Source organism: Drosophila nasuta, chromosome 3 (genome assembly GCF_023558535.2).
Source record: "Drosophila nasuta strain 15112-1781.00 chromosome 3, ASM2355853v1, whole genome shotgun sequence".
Taxonomy (NCBI): Eukaryota; Metazoa; Arthropoda; class Insecta; order Diptera; family Drosophilidae; genus Drosophila; species Drosophila nasuta.
The window spans coordinates 11,929,177-11,944,973 of NC_083457.1; the positions used below are offsets into that span (position 1 = coordinate 11,929,177).

Consider the following 15,797-nt stretch of genomic DNA (forward strand, 5'->3'; position numbering starts at 1 on the left):
GTTTCCTTTTTGATTTGTTTTGGTTTGTTTTTGTGTGGCAAGCGTCGTGTGCCTTGCAACACATATGGGCACGGCGATGACAAACTTGACAGACAGCGCGCACAGACAGACAGACAGACATTTAATTGAAATAAAGAAGTTTAATTTAGCCAAAAGTCTCGAGGTGTCTGTAACTGAAAACCAGAGTTGAAGATAGAGAGGAAGCTGCTGCTGTTGGTGGCCTGCGTGGGAATGTATCGCCCTGCTCTGCTGTGTTGAGATTAGCTTAAGATGTGAGACGCTGCAGTATTTACAAATACGACTCATAGGTGGCGCCAGCATGTGGGCTAAATGTGTCGCCAACATGCAACATGCAACCGTTGCATTATTACGACACAATTACAAGTTTCTTCTTTTTCTTTCTGCTTTTTCTCTCTTCCTACCAATCGAGGCGCCTCCTTCGATACTCCAAAGTGGAGATTCGCCTTGGTCCGGTAATTGCAATTGAAGCGCAATCAATTACCTACCGGCTGGTGGCTGGTCGCTGCCTCTCGCCTGTGTTGCACGCTGCACGTCCATCCTCCCCCTCCATCCTCACCATCCCCCACTCACTCACAGCACTTTTTGTGTAGTTGGCTCGTAAGTAAAAGTCGTCGTTCAATGGTGCACCACCTGCTGTGGTCCACTCGCTGTGCTCTCGCCAAGATTTACTCGCTCTGCCTCACTTAAATGGAGCTAAGCGCGCCAGTTGATTGCGTGCAATTTATTAAGACGCGCTAACAAGACGTGTGAATGACCAAACCGGAGCAGACTCCAACTCCAGCTTCAGCTCCAGCTCCAGCTCCAGCTTCAGAAGCTCTCTCCACTCTGCCACCCCCTCCCTCTCTTGTGGATTACATTGTGGCATTGTAATTGCATTGGCTTTGCCGGTGGTGCTGTCGGCTTTATCACATCAATAAGCACAGCATTCGATTTTGATCTATTGAGAATCGCATCAAGTCCAGAGCAAGCAGCTTTGCGAATATGGCGTTCACATTAAGTTAAAACTACATTAAGAATACCATTTTTTTTTTGATAATCTTATTTTATTTAGTAAGCTAAAATTTGCTTACGAATTGATTAAGTAAGTATTTTGTTCTTTAGAAATTAAATCGTGAATTTTATTTGGTCAAGAAAAATCTTTTTGTAGATTTATATATACATTTATATTTATTTATATATACAAATGATTCTAATAATATGTAACTGTATTAAATATATAAATTTGAAATAGTGTCAAATAGTGGCAAAAACAAAAAAATGAATAAATAACTAAAAAATGATTTTAGTCGTCTTATAAATTAAATTTATTTATTAAATTTTATTAAAACCATATTCTACAAATATGCCGAAAATAAACCGCAAAACTACATTTGTTACATTTGGTATATTGATATTGTACTACATTCAAAATATACCATAGAGTACGATGTATGCCATAGAGTACAAAAAATAACAGATTGTCAGCGAAAGCAGCTGAGACTCGATTGCTATAAAAATATGTTTGAAATTCAATTTTGATGATTCCTGATTTTTATTACATTTTTAAGGAAGTTCAGTTCAAAAAATAAAATACTCTAACAAATATTCCTTATATTTGATAAACTGATTATCTTTTCCGACTACAAATGAAATGCCTCTATAAATTTGGAAATCAAAATAGTTTCTTTTGGAAACTTAAACCAAATGCTAATCAAATTTATAAATTAGACTTTCCTTCAACCTGTTTAAATAATCATCGAATCAATCTAAATTTATTTGAGCTTAATTAGAATGTGATACCAGCAGGTTTTTGAGCTAATAGCAAGTCAATTTCTAACTGAAAATCTAGTTAGGTTCATTTGTTGACCTTCTGTCTCACTTTCTAACACACTTGAGCGCTATTCAAAATGTCATATCTGGACTTCACCATCTTTCTAACTCTGCACTCGACGACTGAATGGAACAATCAGTGTCGTCTCCTGTTACCACGATTCCACCCACGCAGGCCACAACAGACTCAGTCTTAGCTCGGCTGTTGTCTCAGCCTCAGCCACAGTCTCAGACTCAGACTCTAGCATAAGTACGATCTCAGCATAGTAAGAAGCCCCATTACTGTCTCATTCCCGACTCATTCAACTCGTTTAGCATGCTCACCAAAGGCTAATCTTCAAGCTGACTGACTGCCCAGTCAAACGGAGCTGCAGCTGCTCTCTCGTCTCTTTAGTCTTCACAATGATGACGACAACAACAATCATGATGATGATGATGATGGTGATGATGATGATGATGACGCCGACGACATTGGCGACAGGCCATTGTTTTGACTTATTGCTTTGCTTTTCTTACTGCTCCAGGTAAAGCGCAACAAGATTGATCTTTGTGCAAATATATTTTTCATTTTCTTTGGTTTTTCATTCGATTTGTGGTGCACTTGTTCGCCTCCGGTTATGGGTCTCAGGCCCGCGCCGGGCCTAGCCCATGAGTTGTTAAATGTTTAACACGTGATATGACAAATAAATTACATATGATCAACAGATCCAACTAAAAAAAGGAAACCAGACAGCCAAGCCAGCCAGTCAAACAGCCAGCCAAGCTCTATGACTTAATAAAAGCTTGTAACGATCAATCAGTTTTTGTTCTTCACGTTGTTCTACATTCATTATCTTCAATTTCAGCCTCCTTGGTTATAGATACCAAATAAAACCAATTGCAGCTCTCTCATGGCAAATTGCGTCGCAAGGATCGATCAGAGAAAAGTGCTGACTGTAAATTGGGTTCCAACGATCAATAAATTCAAATTAAGTTACAAATTCACAAATTTAGAAAAAGCTTTTAAATTGTATTGGTATGTACTTGAAATATCTACTTACAATTCCAGTCGAATATATAATATTATAATAAAGTGAAGAGAATTAAGCACACCAATTAACAATTTGTTACTCTCATTTTTTAAAGTTAAGAAATAACTTTCAATTTTATTTGTTTTTATTTACTGATACTTAAATAAATTTCCTTTGGATTTATTTTTTTTCGCTTTCACATTTTATAGAAATACGATACATGAAAACATCCAAAATCTCACTTATATAAATAAAGTGCTTTAACAATTTGATATAATAATTTCAAAGTGTATTGAGTTTATAACAAATCGTTACTTCAATTTTAATTGACTTTAAGAAATCACAATTTATAAAACCTAGTTGAATTATTTGAAGGGTTTTTTAAGTCTTAAGCTTAGACTTCAAATTGATTTTAATATATAACTTAATCTTTTCTTTTACAATACTTACAATTTCCCTCAAATATTGAGTACAAAATTCAGATGATATCAAACTAACTCGTAAGCCTTTCTGTATTTTGAAGGAGTTTCCAATATGTTTATTTTATATCAATTTGTTGAAACTGTAAACTTAAACGTCCATTTGGATCCCTTTCTTTTCAGCTTATTACAAGGAATAATGCTTTACATGCAAAATGTAAACTATGCAAAGATTTACGAACATCATAAATGCTGTCGAATGGTGTTTGTGCAACCTTTATGATGATGCAAGCTGTTCTGCTTGTGGTCGGATCTGCTGTCGTGTTTACATTTGCTGGGCATCGGAGATTTGATTACTGTGCCAGTTCCCATCCTGGCATCATCTATCATCTATGCCGAATATCGGGCAGCAAAATTATAGAGCTCTCTCTCTGGGGGGATGTAAATGCGATTTCATTTCTGCCGCTTATGGTTTATAGAAGATCACTTGCTGCAATAAAACACTTAAAACGATGACGACGGCGGTCATTTGGCCTCAAGTGCGAATCAGAGTGAATCTGAGAGAGGTTTTATAGGGAGAAGAGGGAAGAGAGCGCTGACTGCAAACGCCGCCAATAAGCACTGCTTTGCATGACGAATAGAAAAACTAACCCAAAAGTCACGCTAATAGTAAATTGAGCTCAGTATTCAACACTCATAACATAGCTCGAATGATCTATTCCAACATATGCCAACTGTGCAGTGGTTAAAGTGACTCAAGTAAAGCCTAAAAAATACCCTGTAAATATGCAATCAACGATTTCTTTAATTTTATTATATTTTTTTTAATCAATATAATTAATATTATCATATTTGTTTTATTCATTCTTTATTTTTATGAAATATTATTTTCAAAGCGAATATAATATTTTTGTTTATTTTCTGATCAACATCTGAAAATAATGTGCAATATTCAATTTATGAAAGATGAGATTTTGATTTTGAATATTAACATCCACTATATTATAATTTATGTATAATTTATTTGAATACAATTTTGTTCTGTGAAAAGTTGTGTTAGATTTATTATATTGTTGTAAAGCTACAAATATTCGCAAAGAAGTTATTCATTATATTTGATTATATAATTATTAGAAAAAACATTTTACAAAATTGGCAAAGTATGAAAATATGAGAACATTGATATCAACTTTTATATTACTTATGTATATTTAAATAAAATTGTATACTATGGAAGCGTTTTTTCAATGACAAACTTCTGTATGAATATATTTATATTGGATTATATTATAGTAACATTTTAAGAAATGTAGGTAATTAGAAAATTAGGAGAAAAAGGTATTTGCAATAAAATGCTGAATTAAATTTTTTTATGAGAACATGGATATTTCGTTCTTCAATTTTTACTGCTTATGCCTTTTCTTTTTGCCATTTATTTTTATTAATTTGTTGCATAATACAAATAGATATTCAGTTCACAAATTTGTAGTTTATCATAGTCCGTTCATTAAGCATTTATTTGTGTACAGGGTACAAGACATCAGAAAACACAGCCCCCAAAACGGCGCATACAAATTGCAATTTTTTTCTCTCCATATGCAACAATTGACACCCTCTAGGCACACGTCGTCGGCGTCATCGTCAGGAAAGTTCCCATACATTGTTGGTTTCGGACTGTGGATCGTGTTGGCTGCTTGCTGATGTCCAAGCGAAAACAACGACGACGACGACGACGATGACGGCGACGCAGATGATGATGATGGTAAAGTGGATTAATGTGGCATGAAATGATTTGGTGAAATAATGCAGCCAGTGTTGTGTGAGTGTGTGTTGGTGTCTAAGTGAGTGTGTGTGTGTGTGTTGGTGTTGGTGTGTGTGTGTTGCACTGGACACTGTGGCACCGTGGATTGCAGTTTTGGCTCCACTCACACGCAGTGGGCCACTCTAACGAGTTTTTCATTGGGTTTTCTCGCATAGCGGCTACCTGTACAAAATTTTCATCTCTTCTCTGTTGTTGTTTTTGTTATTTGCAGCTAGGTTTTTCTTTTTGCAGAATTTCCATGGCCCGTATGGGTCTCTAGGCATGCAGGGCAATTCCCATGACTTGATAACACAATTTGGTGCCGCAGCGAGACTTCATTTACCGCAAAGTGCATGTGGGTTCACCGTGGCATCTTCTCAGTTGCTCCTGCTTCGGCTGCTGCTGCTTCTTCTAATGCTGATGGTGGTGCTTTGGTATTGGTGTTGAGGTTGGTGTCGGCGGTGGTGCGTGGTGACGACGTTGACTGTGTCCCGCGGCTATTACCACTAATAATAAAGCCACACAGCAACTACACAGTAAACGGGGTAACGGTTACATCTTGGCTTAGTTCCACTCTACTCCAACTATCTCATGATCACAACTTCGACTCATACGCAGACGAAGAAGCAGCTTGGACAACGCCTCGCAAATGCCAATTTTCAAATTGCTGTCACAAGTTTTCTGTGTCATTATTTAGCAGCTATGTTAGTTGATGACAAAGCAAATTGCAACTGTCTGTTACAATTAATGTTTAATTCTCATGTATAGTATAAGAAAATACTATGAACGATTGCAGGGAGATTAAAATGCATATTTTTTGGTGATCTTCTTAAATTATTTTGACTCCTTCGTAAGCTTTAGTTTGTATAAGAGAAGGTGTTCATATTCCATTATCAATAATGCTTTTGGGACAATAACTTGGTTGTTTTACTAAAACCGGCTATATAATTGTAGGAGTAGATGCATTTGATAGTTTTCAATATTATTGTATACAAACCATTACAACATGTAATTTTCACAAAACAATTTTGTTGTCTATACTTAAAAGCCAGGACACTGAAACTTTTTGTTGTTCAATTATAATTTAAGCTAAACGATATATGCTTCTACTCATATGTATACGTGAAGGACATTTTAAAATGAGGTAAACTGTTGATTTAAAAAAATTATAAAGCTTTTAATATAAAAGAATTCTTTGCTGTTTTTAAACAAGCATTAGAAGTTTATAATTTTAACATTTTATAAAAAGATTCTTCTTCATTAACTTTGCTATTTTTTTCAAAAAAATACAAAGCTCATATTAAAATAAAGCAATAAAAAAAGTAAAATGTATTGCACAATGATTAAAGATTTATTCATCTCAGGCATCTCAGACCCTTAAAGTATTGAGGATATACCTTAAAGTATATAAGCGGGTCTTAGTTGCTTATGCTGAAAATCTAGTAAATTTTGTATTCTGACATATTTTGAATATATCGATATACAAATAAAGGCTTTGGTATAAATTAGTCATTTGGCGGTAAATTTTTGGTACATTTTTAGAATCTGGATTTATTGCAAATGGGTAGCGAGTATCTCACAGTCTTACATGTTTTTATTTCATAAAATTATTTGTTAACATTTTTTGTTACTTCATCTCTTTTTCATTTTCAATATTTCGAATGATTTATTTATGAATATTTTTCTGACATTTTGAAATTTCCTTTTAGCATTTCTCACAATTGTATTTTGGGTTGTTCGTTTTATTTAGTATTTTTTTTTTTCATTAAAATTCCTGAACGAGTTCGTGAGCAGCGCTGCCAAATCAGCGCAACTCCCACACCAAGCGGCAGCCACCAACAGCAGCAGCAGCAACCACTCAAAAGCACTCAGCACCACTGAGTGGCTGAAAATGCACCAGCAAGCCATTCAGTTCGTATTTCGTGCTCTACATAATTCATCATCAATCCACACTGTGTTGTGCCGGAGATGATGGCGATTTCCTGCGGGCTGAAAACTCAACTCCGAGAGAGAGGAGCCGAAGAGGGCAGCGCGATATTGGCAATCAGACAGCTTCGACAAAAAATATTGGAGCAATTTCCTATGCGAATGCCGAATACCTTTAGCCACGTTCATATTGCCATATGACTTATTTGCCTTGGCCAAGAAGGTAAGAAGTCAGTCCGAGGGACAACGTCCAGTTGAGGATGCTTGTTGCACCTACAACAACGATCGCAAAACGATGGCAACGTTTGATATCGCTGCTGTCGTTGCACCTTTTGCCTTTGCCCCGTTTGTTAATTTAAAGTTTTCGCTTTTCTCGTTTTTCGTCGTATGTTTCGCTGCCTCCACCCGCTGCGTCTCCTCGCTGTGCTGCGTTTTTCCAGATCCCGAGTCAACTTTGGCATGTCTTTTCATCGCTGTCGATTGTCGTGATCAATTGAGAGCAATTTATTATGAAATGAGGGTGAATTATATGAATGAGCATCAGGAGATGAAGCTCGCTCCATCTCTCTCTCTCTCTCTCCAACTCTCTCTGGGTCGATTGCTATCTCGCTCTGCGCCGCACAATTCTTTTGATCTTCAAACGGACTGCAAAAGTCCAGGTTATGAAAGATCTGTAAAGCGCCTGATGACTTGTTGCACTTTGCATTCGGTTTGAGTTGTGAGTGTGATTTTTAAAAGTGTTTTACATGGGAAACGACAACGATATGACCTCCCTCCCACTACCACCCCCCGCTGAAGTCTTCCCACAGCTGCGATGGCTGGAAAAACGATACAAGAATCGATTGAGAGTCCATGACTTGGGTTTCTCTACGAGTTGTACGAGTTGTTGTTGCTGTTGTTGTAAATTGTCTGTCGACAATTATTTTATTATGCTGTCAACACTTAAATGTAATAATGCCAATAATATTGTTTTATGACAGTCGCAATATCTTTGTGGAGGCGCATTTTTCGTGCTTTGAATCGATCTTGCAGTCGATGCCTTTGCTGTTATTGTTGTTATTGGTTGTTGTTGTTGCCTTGAGGCCTTCTTCCAGTGTGGTTGTTGCCGTTGCCGTGCCGTTGCTTTTGCTTTTGCCTTGTCCTCGGCTCTTTAATGTCGGTCTAGTTGAGGCTCTCAGCTCAGCTGCATTTCGGTTTCGTTTTAGTTGGGCTTTTGTCCAAAGATAGAGGTCAGCCATGATTTCCAGTCGATGCCGTTGCCATCGCTGTCGTTTAGCCGTTTTGTTACTTGTGCCTCACTTTGGTGGGAATTCTAGTGCGGCTTCTTTTCCCTCCCCTCCGCTTTACCACCCACCAATCCGCCTCTGTCGCAGCCCTCGCAGCCATCTCGATTCGCAGAGAATGCTCGCATTTGCTGTCTGTTTTATGGCCTCAACTAGTAATTGGTTCATTAGCCCTGCAGTTTGGTTGCCACAGCCACAGCCACAGCCACAACAACAACAACAGCATCAGCATCAGCAACTGAGCCTAGTCCAAAAGCAAAAGCTCAGCAACTGAGGTAGCGACAAAGCAATTTGATTCTCTTTGCCTTTTCGTTGGTTTTTAGTGTCTGATTTTAAGTAGTTCACAGTTGATTTCATTGTTTGCTCCGTTTTGCCAAAAGTTTAAGTGGTTAAGGTCATTGAAACCATTGAACTGCTTGAGAAAACTTTAAAAACCAAAGATATTTTCCAAGAAGTTTGCTTAAATGTTTACTAAAATTCACAGTTCAGAATATTTGTTATTATTTAAAATTGAGCTTATAAATTTTCCTTTAAAATTTATTTTCCGAGATTTTCATTAAACAGTAACAACAGTAACAACATGAACCACTGAACTTTGGATTATTTAATATTTATAATATTTTATATTTATATTTGATTCACAAAACTGTTCTTTAAAATTTATTAACATCTTAAAATAAGTTTAGCAAAATATCGAATATCTTCTTATGAAAAATTCAAAATGATTTTATCGTCTTGACCGCAACTCTTAAAAATTTAATTAACTAAAACCATCAAAGCGTCTAACCAATTAACACATCAACAGACGAATAACAATTGGACTTAATTAATTTTTGAGTTCTTAAAATTTAAGTGCCCCTCTCCTAAATTGGAAACAGTTAAATAAATTTCACTTGGTTACGCTTTTGTTACGACTATTCCGATCCTAGAGCCAGTGTCAGAGACAGAGAGAGAGAGAGAGCCATAGGCATCGCTTTCCCTGAGTTTAAAGAGCAGCGCGCATAACAAAAGATTCGAGTAACGAACTTACGGTATTGGTTTTCATTTTAACGAGCAACAATAATTATAACATTCAGACTGAGTCATAAGGATAGCCATTAAGTATACGACCTGGTAACAGGTTCAAGTCAACCAAACACTGACCGACAATTCATCATCTGAATTACGAATTGCCGAGAAAGAGTTGAGACGAATTGCTAAATTTGACGATTGGGTAAGCAAAAAGTTAATAGACTTCTTGTATACATAACCATTTTGATATTGATAGAAATGTGGTAAAAATTAAATAAAATATATGATTAAAACAAGTATTTTATTAATAGAAATTAGAAAAAATTTGATATATATTTTAATGATTTTAATATTAATGGACATAACAAATAATTAAAAGGCAATAGTAAAAATTTAAGTCAATTTTAAAGAATTTTTGAAAAAATTTTTAATGTACATATAATAAAGATGTTGATATTGAATTAAACAATTACATATTAAAAATATAAATAATTGTTAAAGAAATGTGAAGAAATTTGGTATTCAATAATAATGTAAATACACGAAATTAAAGTATGTTAATTTTCATAGAATTACAAAACATTGTGTAGCATTTCTTTTAAACTAATTTTTAGAGTGGATACGAAAAGGCAGTAAAACAGTTTAAAATCTGATGAAAAGTAAAGCATTTTTTTTGGCATGAATATAATTTTGTTTTTTATAATATAACAGCCTTTAATGATGTCTTTCGAATTGCCCAAATATTATAATATGTTAGAGTATTTATAGCTTTGCTTCCTTTTCGCTGACTGTGTCTCTGGGTTCACAGGTTCACTCTTGCACTAATATTTCAGTTCTTTTGTGGGGGCGTTCACAGTTTTGCCAGCTCATGTTCATGTGTTTGTGATGTGTGGAGTGTGGTGTGTGGTGTGTGCTTGGGGTTCAGTGGAGCTGGGGCAACTTTGGTAGCCTGACAGCTAGCAGCGAAGAGACTAAAAGGCAAGCAGAGAGAAAGAGAAGCAGGGTTCAAGTTCAGGTAACATGCATCACAAAGGTCTAACGTCGGCGTCTGTCTAACGGAATTTCTAATCAAATAATTGAGGCGGCAATGGGCGAAGGTGGTGCATTGTTGTTGTTCTTCTTGTTGTTGTTGTCGTGAAGTGCAGTGAAGTGAATGTTGCTGCAGTTGCTGCAGTTTTTTGGAGGCCCATTGTGTCAATGCGGCTTTGACGGGCTATCAACTCATGGCCATCAGAGTTGCAACTGCAACTGCAACTGCAACTGCTGTTGTGGCAATTGCAGTTGCTGGTTGCTGGTTGCTGCTTGTTGCATTGATATAATAAATAAATGTCCGTCCAGCAAAAGTTGTTGCAATGCTGTTGCCTCGTTGTCGTTGTTGCCGTGCATCATTCAGCCTCATTTCGTGCAGCTTCATGAAGTGCTCCCCCCTCACTCCTTTTTGGCCGTGGCATGGAAATGCGCGCGCGTTCAAACTAAATTGCTTTAAATTAGCTTTTCGGTGCTTTTTGGTGCCGACAAGTGGCCAGGCTGAAGCTGAGTCTGAAGGCACACACAGGTCTTCATTTGCACTGGACTGGACGATGCCACCAAAAGCAACAATCCATCAATCCATCCAGCCAGCCAGTCAGCCAGCTAGCAGTCATTCAGTCAGCCAGTTCAAGTGGCCGGGTCATCATCATGCACATCTCTGCACGTGTTGCTGGTGCCGCCAGCTTTCAAAAGGCAGCCGCTTTTCTTTTGCGCTTAAGCCAAGTTTATGGCACTGGGCAAATGCTGCCACGGAATGTTGCTGCCGCTGACGCTTCTGCTGCTGCTGCTGCTGCAACGCGTGCGTCTTTTCTCTCTTTCCTCCCTCCACATGCCACCCCTTTCGCTCTTTCTCTCTGTCTCTCTGTCTATCTGTGTGTTGCGCTCTCATTGGGCATTGTCTGTGAGCGGCCCATAAAACTCGGCAAATCTGCGTATTTCACATGTCAAGATTTGCAAAGGCGCTGGCCCAGGCAACCGAACAAGTGCAGACGTTGCCTTCGCTTGACAGATTTATGGAATTTACAGCATTTTGCCAGAGCAGCTCGTCTCATTCTCTTCTTTTTGGTTTCCAAGTCATTTTGAGAATGCTTATCGTTTCGAAAATGTTTTTGGTTCGCGGGATCTACAGCAAAGTCAATGTCAGCTTCTCTATCTCACTCTTTCTCTCACTCTCTTTAGACATGGAGCAATTAGGAACAATCAACAAGTTTTGATGGATTGAAATGTTCGCTTCATGCGCTCCATTCAAATACCACAGGTTCTCACAATACACTTTACTCAAGTCCACCATGAAGCTTGACCTACTATCTTCTAATAGCCAATTTCGTTTTATATCAAAACCGTTTGTAATTTTACCATCCATAATTATCGATTATAGAATATGACATTAAGAGTGTGCAGAATATTTTGGCATATTTATGTGCTGGCTTATTAGGAATTATCTAAAGTGTATTGAATTAGTTGATTTTGTATTTTTTGTCTATGAAAAATACATTTTTTCAAATTAAATATATTCTGTTTAATTTATTTTGTCTAAAAATATTTTACTAATTTTATTTAATTTCTTTTGCTACATTGCTAAGACAATTCAACATATTTTTTTTTAAATTTCTAAAATAATTTAAGGAAGCGATTTTCATGCAAAGAAATATTTGTTTTGGTCCTTTACCAAATAATGAAATGTGCTCATTAAATGTTGTCAGTTTTTTAAATATATTTATATACAAAATTTAGTTTGATAACAATTGAAATATTACATTAGCTATTTATATGTTTAGGTAATTTAAAATGGTTTTTGTGAAGATTAGAATGATATTTCTTTCACTTTCCCACTTATGATACTCTTAAACGTTTATAGCTTAGCCAAATAATTTATATTAACAACAATTTATTTTTTTTAAATAGCAATATTTTTGGAATTAATAATGATGTTTTGAATTTGAATTTGTATTAATATACTAAATAAATATCTTATCTTATCAACTTATTACCGAATAGTTTGATGGACTTTATGAGAAGCGATAGTAATGATAACTCTATCGATTAGTAGACTATCGATAGTTTGACAATGCAGCTTTCGCCTTTATCTCTCAGCTGCTCTGTCATTATAGTTTAAATACGCTTTTAGTGGCAGTTTTCTGAACTTTTGTTAATTGTTTTCAAGCTCTTTTGTGTTTAGCGCGTGCTTTGGTCTCCCTCCAAGTGTCGCCGCTCCCCCTTCGGCCATTTAGCGGCACTTGCTTTTATGAATTGAATAAAAAATGATGAGAAGAGCGTTGAAGAAGAAGAAGAAACCGAAGAAGCCGAAATAGCAGAAGCTGAAACTGGAGAAATAAGTATATATAGATTTAAGAAACCTGCCGAGAGAAGCAGTAGAAAAATAGAAAAATTGGCCCTGGGGGTCAGAACTGGTAGCAAGTTGTGCGCCTCTTCGCGAGATCTGTAACAATTAGTGCTGCTGCCAACAAAGCTTTTGTTTGACTCTTTTTTATTATTATCATTAAAAACTGCTTATAATTATTTGTAGAACGCGCAGTTTAGAGACGCGTCTCGTCGTCGACTCGCCCTCTTCGCCGATTTGAAAACAATTAAAAATCTTTTTTCGAAAATGGTCAGCAATTTTGGCCATTAATCAAAATTAATGCCACATGCGCTGCCCCAGGTATATATATGTATGTGTGTGTAGCAGTATGTAACTGTGTGTCTTTGTGTGCAGACAAAGCCCAAAAGTTTTTGGCTGAGTTTCCGCATTGTGTTAGAAATGCTTCTTCAACCTAACAGAATCAAAAGCAATGCAAATTGCACAAAAGAACTTTTGGCTGAACTGAAAAATCTGATGATGTCTTGGACGTGGATTTTGATTAATGTTTTTCATTTAAACGCCAATTTTGGCACTGAATTTTCCCGCAAAACCAAAGCAAACTGAACCGTTTGACGAACAAATGTGCGCGCATCAATCATACGCCATGTGTTCGGCATTCGCCTCGTCGCACTGCACTTAATGAACTTTTGGAGGCGCAGTTAACGCTCATTAAAGTAGCCACCGCCACTAATCATGTATGGAGCGACTTGACCGTCAACTTGTAGTAGATGGAGTTTGAAGTAATGCTCGTAGTACAGTTCGGTAGTCGCCAAAGACTGTCTCTCTCTCTCTCTCTCTCTCTCTGTTTGTGTGACTCGCTGCTGCTACCAAAAACTTCGACCCGCACCTGCTGGGTGTCTTGATTAATGATCTCGCGCAGATCGCAGATCGCTGCGCTGCGCAGCACAAAGCGGGGCCCTTTTTTGGATCGGTCGAGTCAGACAATGTCTTTAACAAGGGGAAGGTTAATAAACTCTTCTATGGCAGTTCGTATATGGTAATATGTTCGTATATAGTATAGTATAGTAGTAGTCATATGTAGAACTATAACAGTTTCATTAACTGTTTGCCACACGCACATTAATTAAAACATTTTCGCCAAGAGCCAAAGCAGGCCTAAATTGATTGTCCATCATCGTTTGCCCTCAAATCAAACACTGCTCAACAAATTCAGTGACCAATAAAAATGCGAGACCCGATTTTATTTCACTCTCAAGCTAATAAAAACTTGGCAATCACGAGCCTATAAAAAAAATTAAGCTGTTTGCATTTTTTTAACTAATTGACCAAGACTTTTTTGTGTGGCAAATAAAAATTAAATTTTTTAAAAACTATTGCATAAAATAAGTTGTAAAAAAAATTGCCAGGTGTTAAGGAAACTCGTAACTATTTTTAATGACAGGAGCTTTATATTCGCATGGAGCGAAGAATTATTATGTGGGTTGAAGTTTATTTCCACGAAATGAGTTTTACGGCACTTTATTTTTGGCCATCTTTTTATATAATTTCCGAATTTTTTTTAGTTTGCATTTAAAATATTGTTTTTATATTAAGCACAATTATCCTTATACCTCTAAATATATATGCATCGATTAGTGCAAAATTCTTAAATAATTATATTTTCTATATATACCATGTGAAAACATTTTTTGGTATGCTTGAGAGACACTTCTACATAATATTTATTTAATGTTTTCTCTCAATAAATTGCATAATAATTATAAATTCAGGTTAAAAAGTTTCTTAGCTTGGCAGTTGATTTAATCATTATCGAAAAGTCAAATTATTGCAATTAGGAAAATTATTCGCTTTTATTTGTAACATAAAAATAAGATCACTTCTAAGACTACTTCAATGCTTTTATTACAAACAATATTTATAAGCAAAGTCAGTAATTGAAATATTGAAATGGAAATTTAATTCTACTAGACGAATGTGTATTAAAATATTTACGAAAACTGAAATGAAAGCGAATTGCTCAGAGCATTATAATTGCTTCAGAAGTAAAGAAAAGTAAAGTAGTGTTAAAGTTGACCCATTTCCTGTGGGACTTTCGAAAATGTGCTGGAACAATGTGTTGCAGGGAATTTCTGAAATTGTTGTCGAGTGTAAATGTCTCGTCGAGCGAAAGATGAGAGTTGAGAGGAGAACCCATACTTAGGTGTATTTATGGTAGCTCCGTTCAGTTCAAAAAGTAATAGCAACATTTTATAAACAACTTATTTCCTTAATTGATTGTTAACAATGATTGCGCCAAGGGGGCCGCACACTTCTTTCACACTGTTGCAGCTCGGCTGCGACTGCAGTTGCGACTGCAACAGAGTTGCTGTTGCAGTTGTTGTTGCTGTTGCCCGGTTGCCTGTTCGCCTGTTGTATCTATTAACCACGCACTCCATTATTATTTAATAACATATTTCTTAAGTATCTGCCAACCCAGTTCAGAGCACAAAACGAGGCTGCTGACTGCTGGCAACTGGCAACTTGCAACTGCAACGGGCCTGTTGGCAACTTCTTGCCTCTTGACCATAATTTGAGCGAGGAGGCAGCTCTCCTCTTGCTGTTGCTTGCAGTCGATCTGTCTGCTTGTCCAAGTGATTGCCACCCCATTAAAAAAACGGCTGCGCCTTCTTGTGGTTGTTGGTCTTGGCTCCTGCCACGATCACTCAATAAGTCTAGACAAAATGTAGCTGGTGTTGTTGTTGTTGCTGTGCTTCGCTGTGATTGTCGCTTTGTTACACTGCTTGTCTCCCCCCTTCCGTCTCTCTCCCTCTGCCTCTCTCTCACGCTCCCCACCTTCCGTAATGGATCAGCACGTTTTGGCTGGGACTACTTCATGGTCTATCTATCTGCCACAACGCAACGTCATCAACGTGCTGCCTGCCATCCAAGCATCATATTTGTTGCATGATTATGTGGTAATTGCGGCTGTCAATAAAACTCCCCCGTTTATTCTTTATAACCCAAAGCATTCTACGCCTATATTTTATACTTGTACATATATTTCTATAAATTGTGTTCAGTGTTCACTCAGCTCAACTCAACTCAGCTCAGCTGCTGTGTGAAGCTCTATCTCCATCTGTATCTTTGGATTTGGCTTTGGGGTTTTGGTTTTGGCTTTCAGTTTGG

At 37.0% G+C, this 15,797-nt stretch overlaps 1 long non-coding RNA gene across 1 annotated transcript in view; it reads left to right on the forward strand.

The window, feature by feature from the left end:
- Positions 1-15,797, forward strand: part of LOC132792180 (uncharacterized) — a 241,947-nt gene that overhangs the window by 61,765 nt on the left and 164,385 nt on the right. The window contains exon 2 of the long non-coding RNA XR_009632975.1: positions 3,443-4,039. This is a non-coding gene — a long non-coding RNA (uncharacterized LOC132792180). The remainder of the gene's footprint in view (positions 1-3,442; positions 4,040-15,797) is intronic.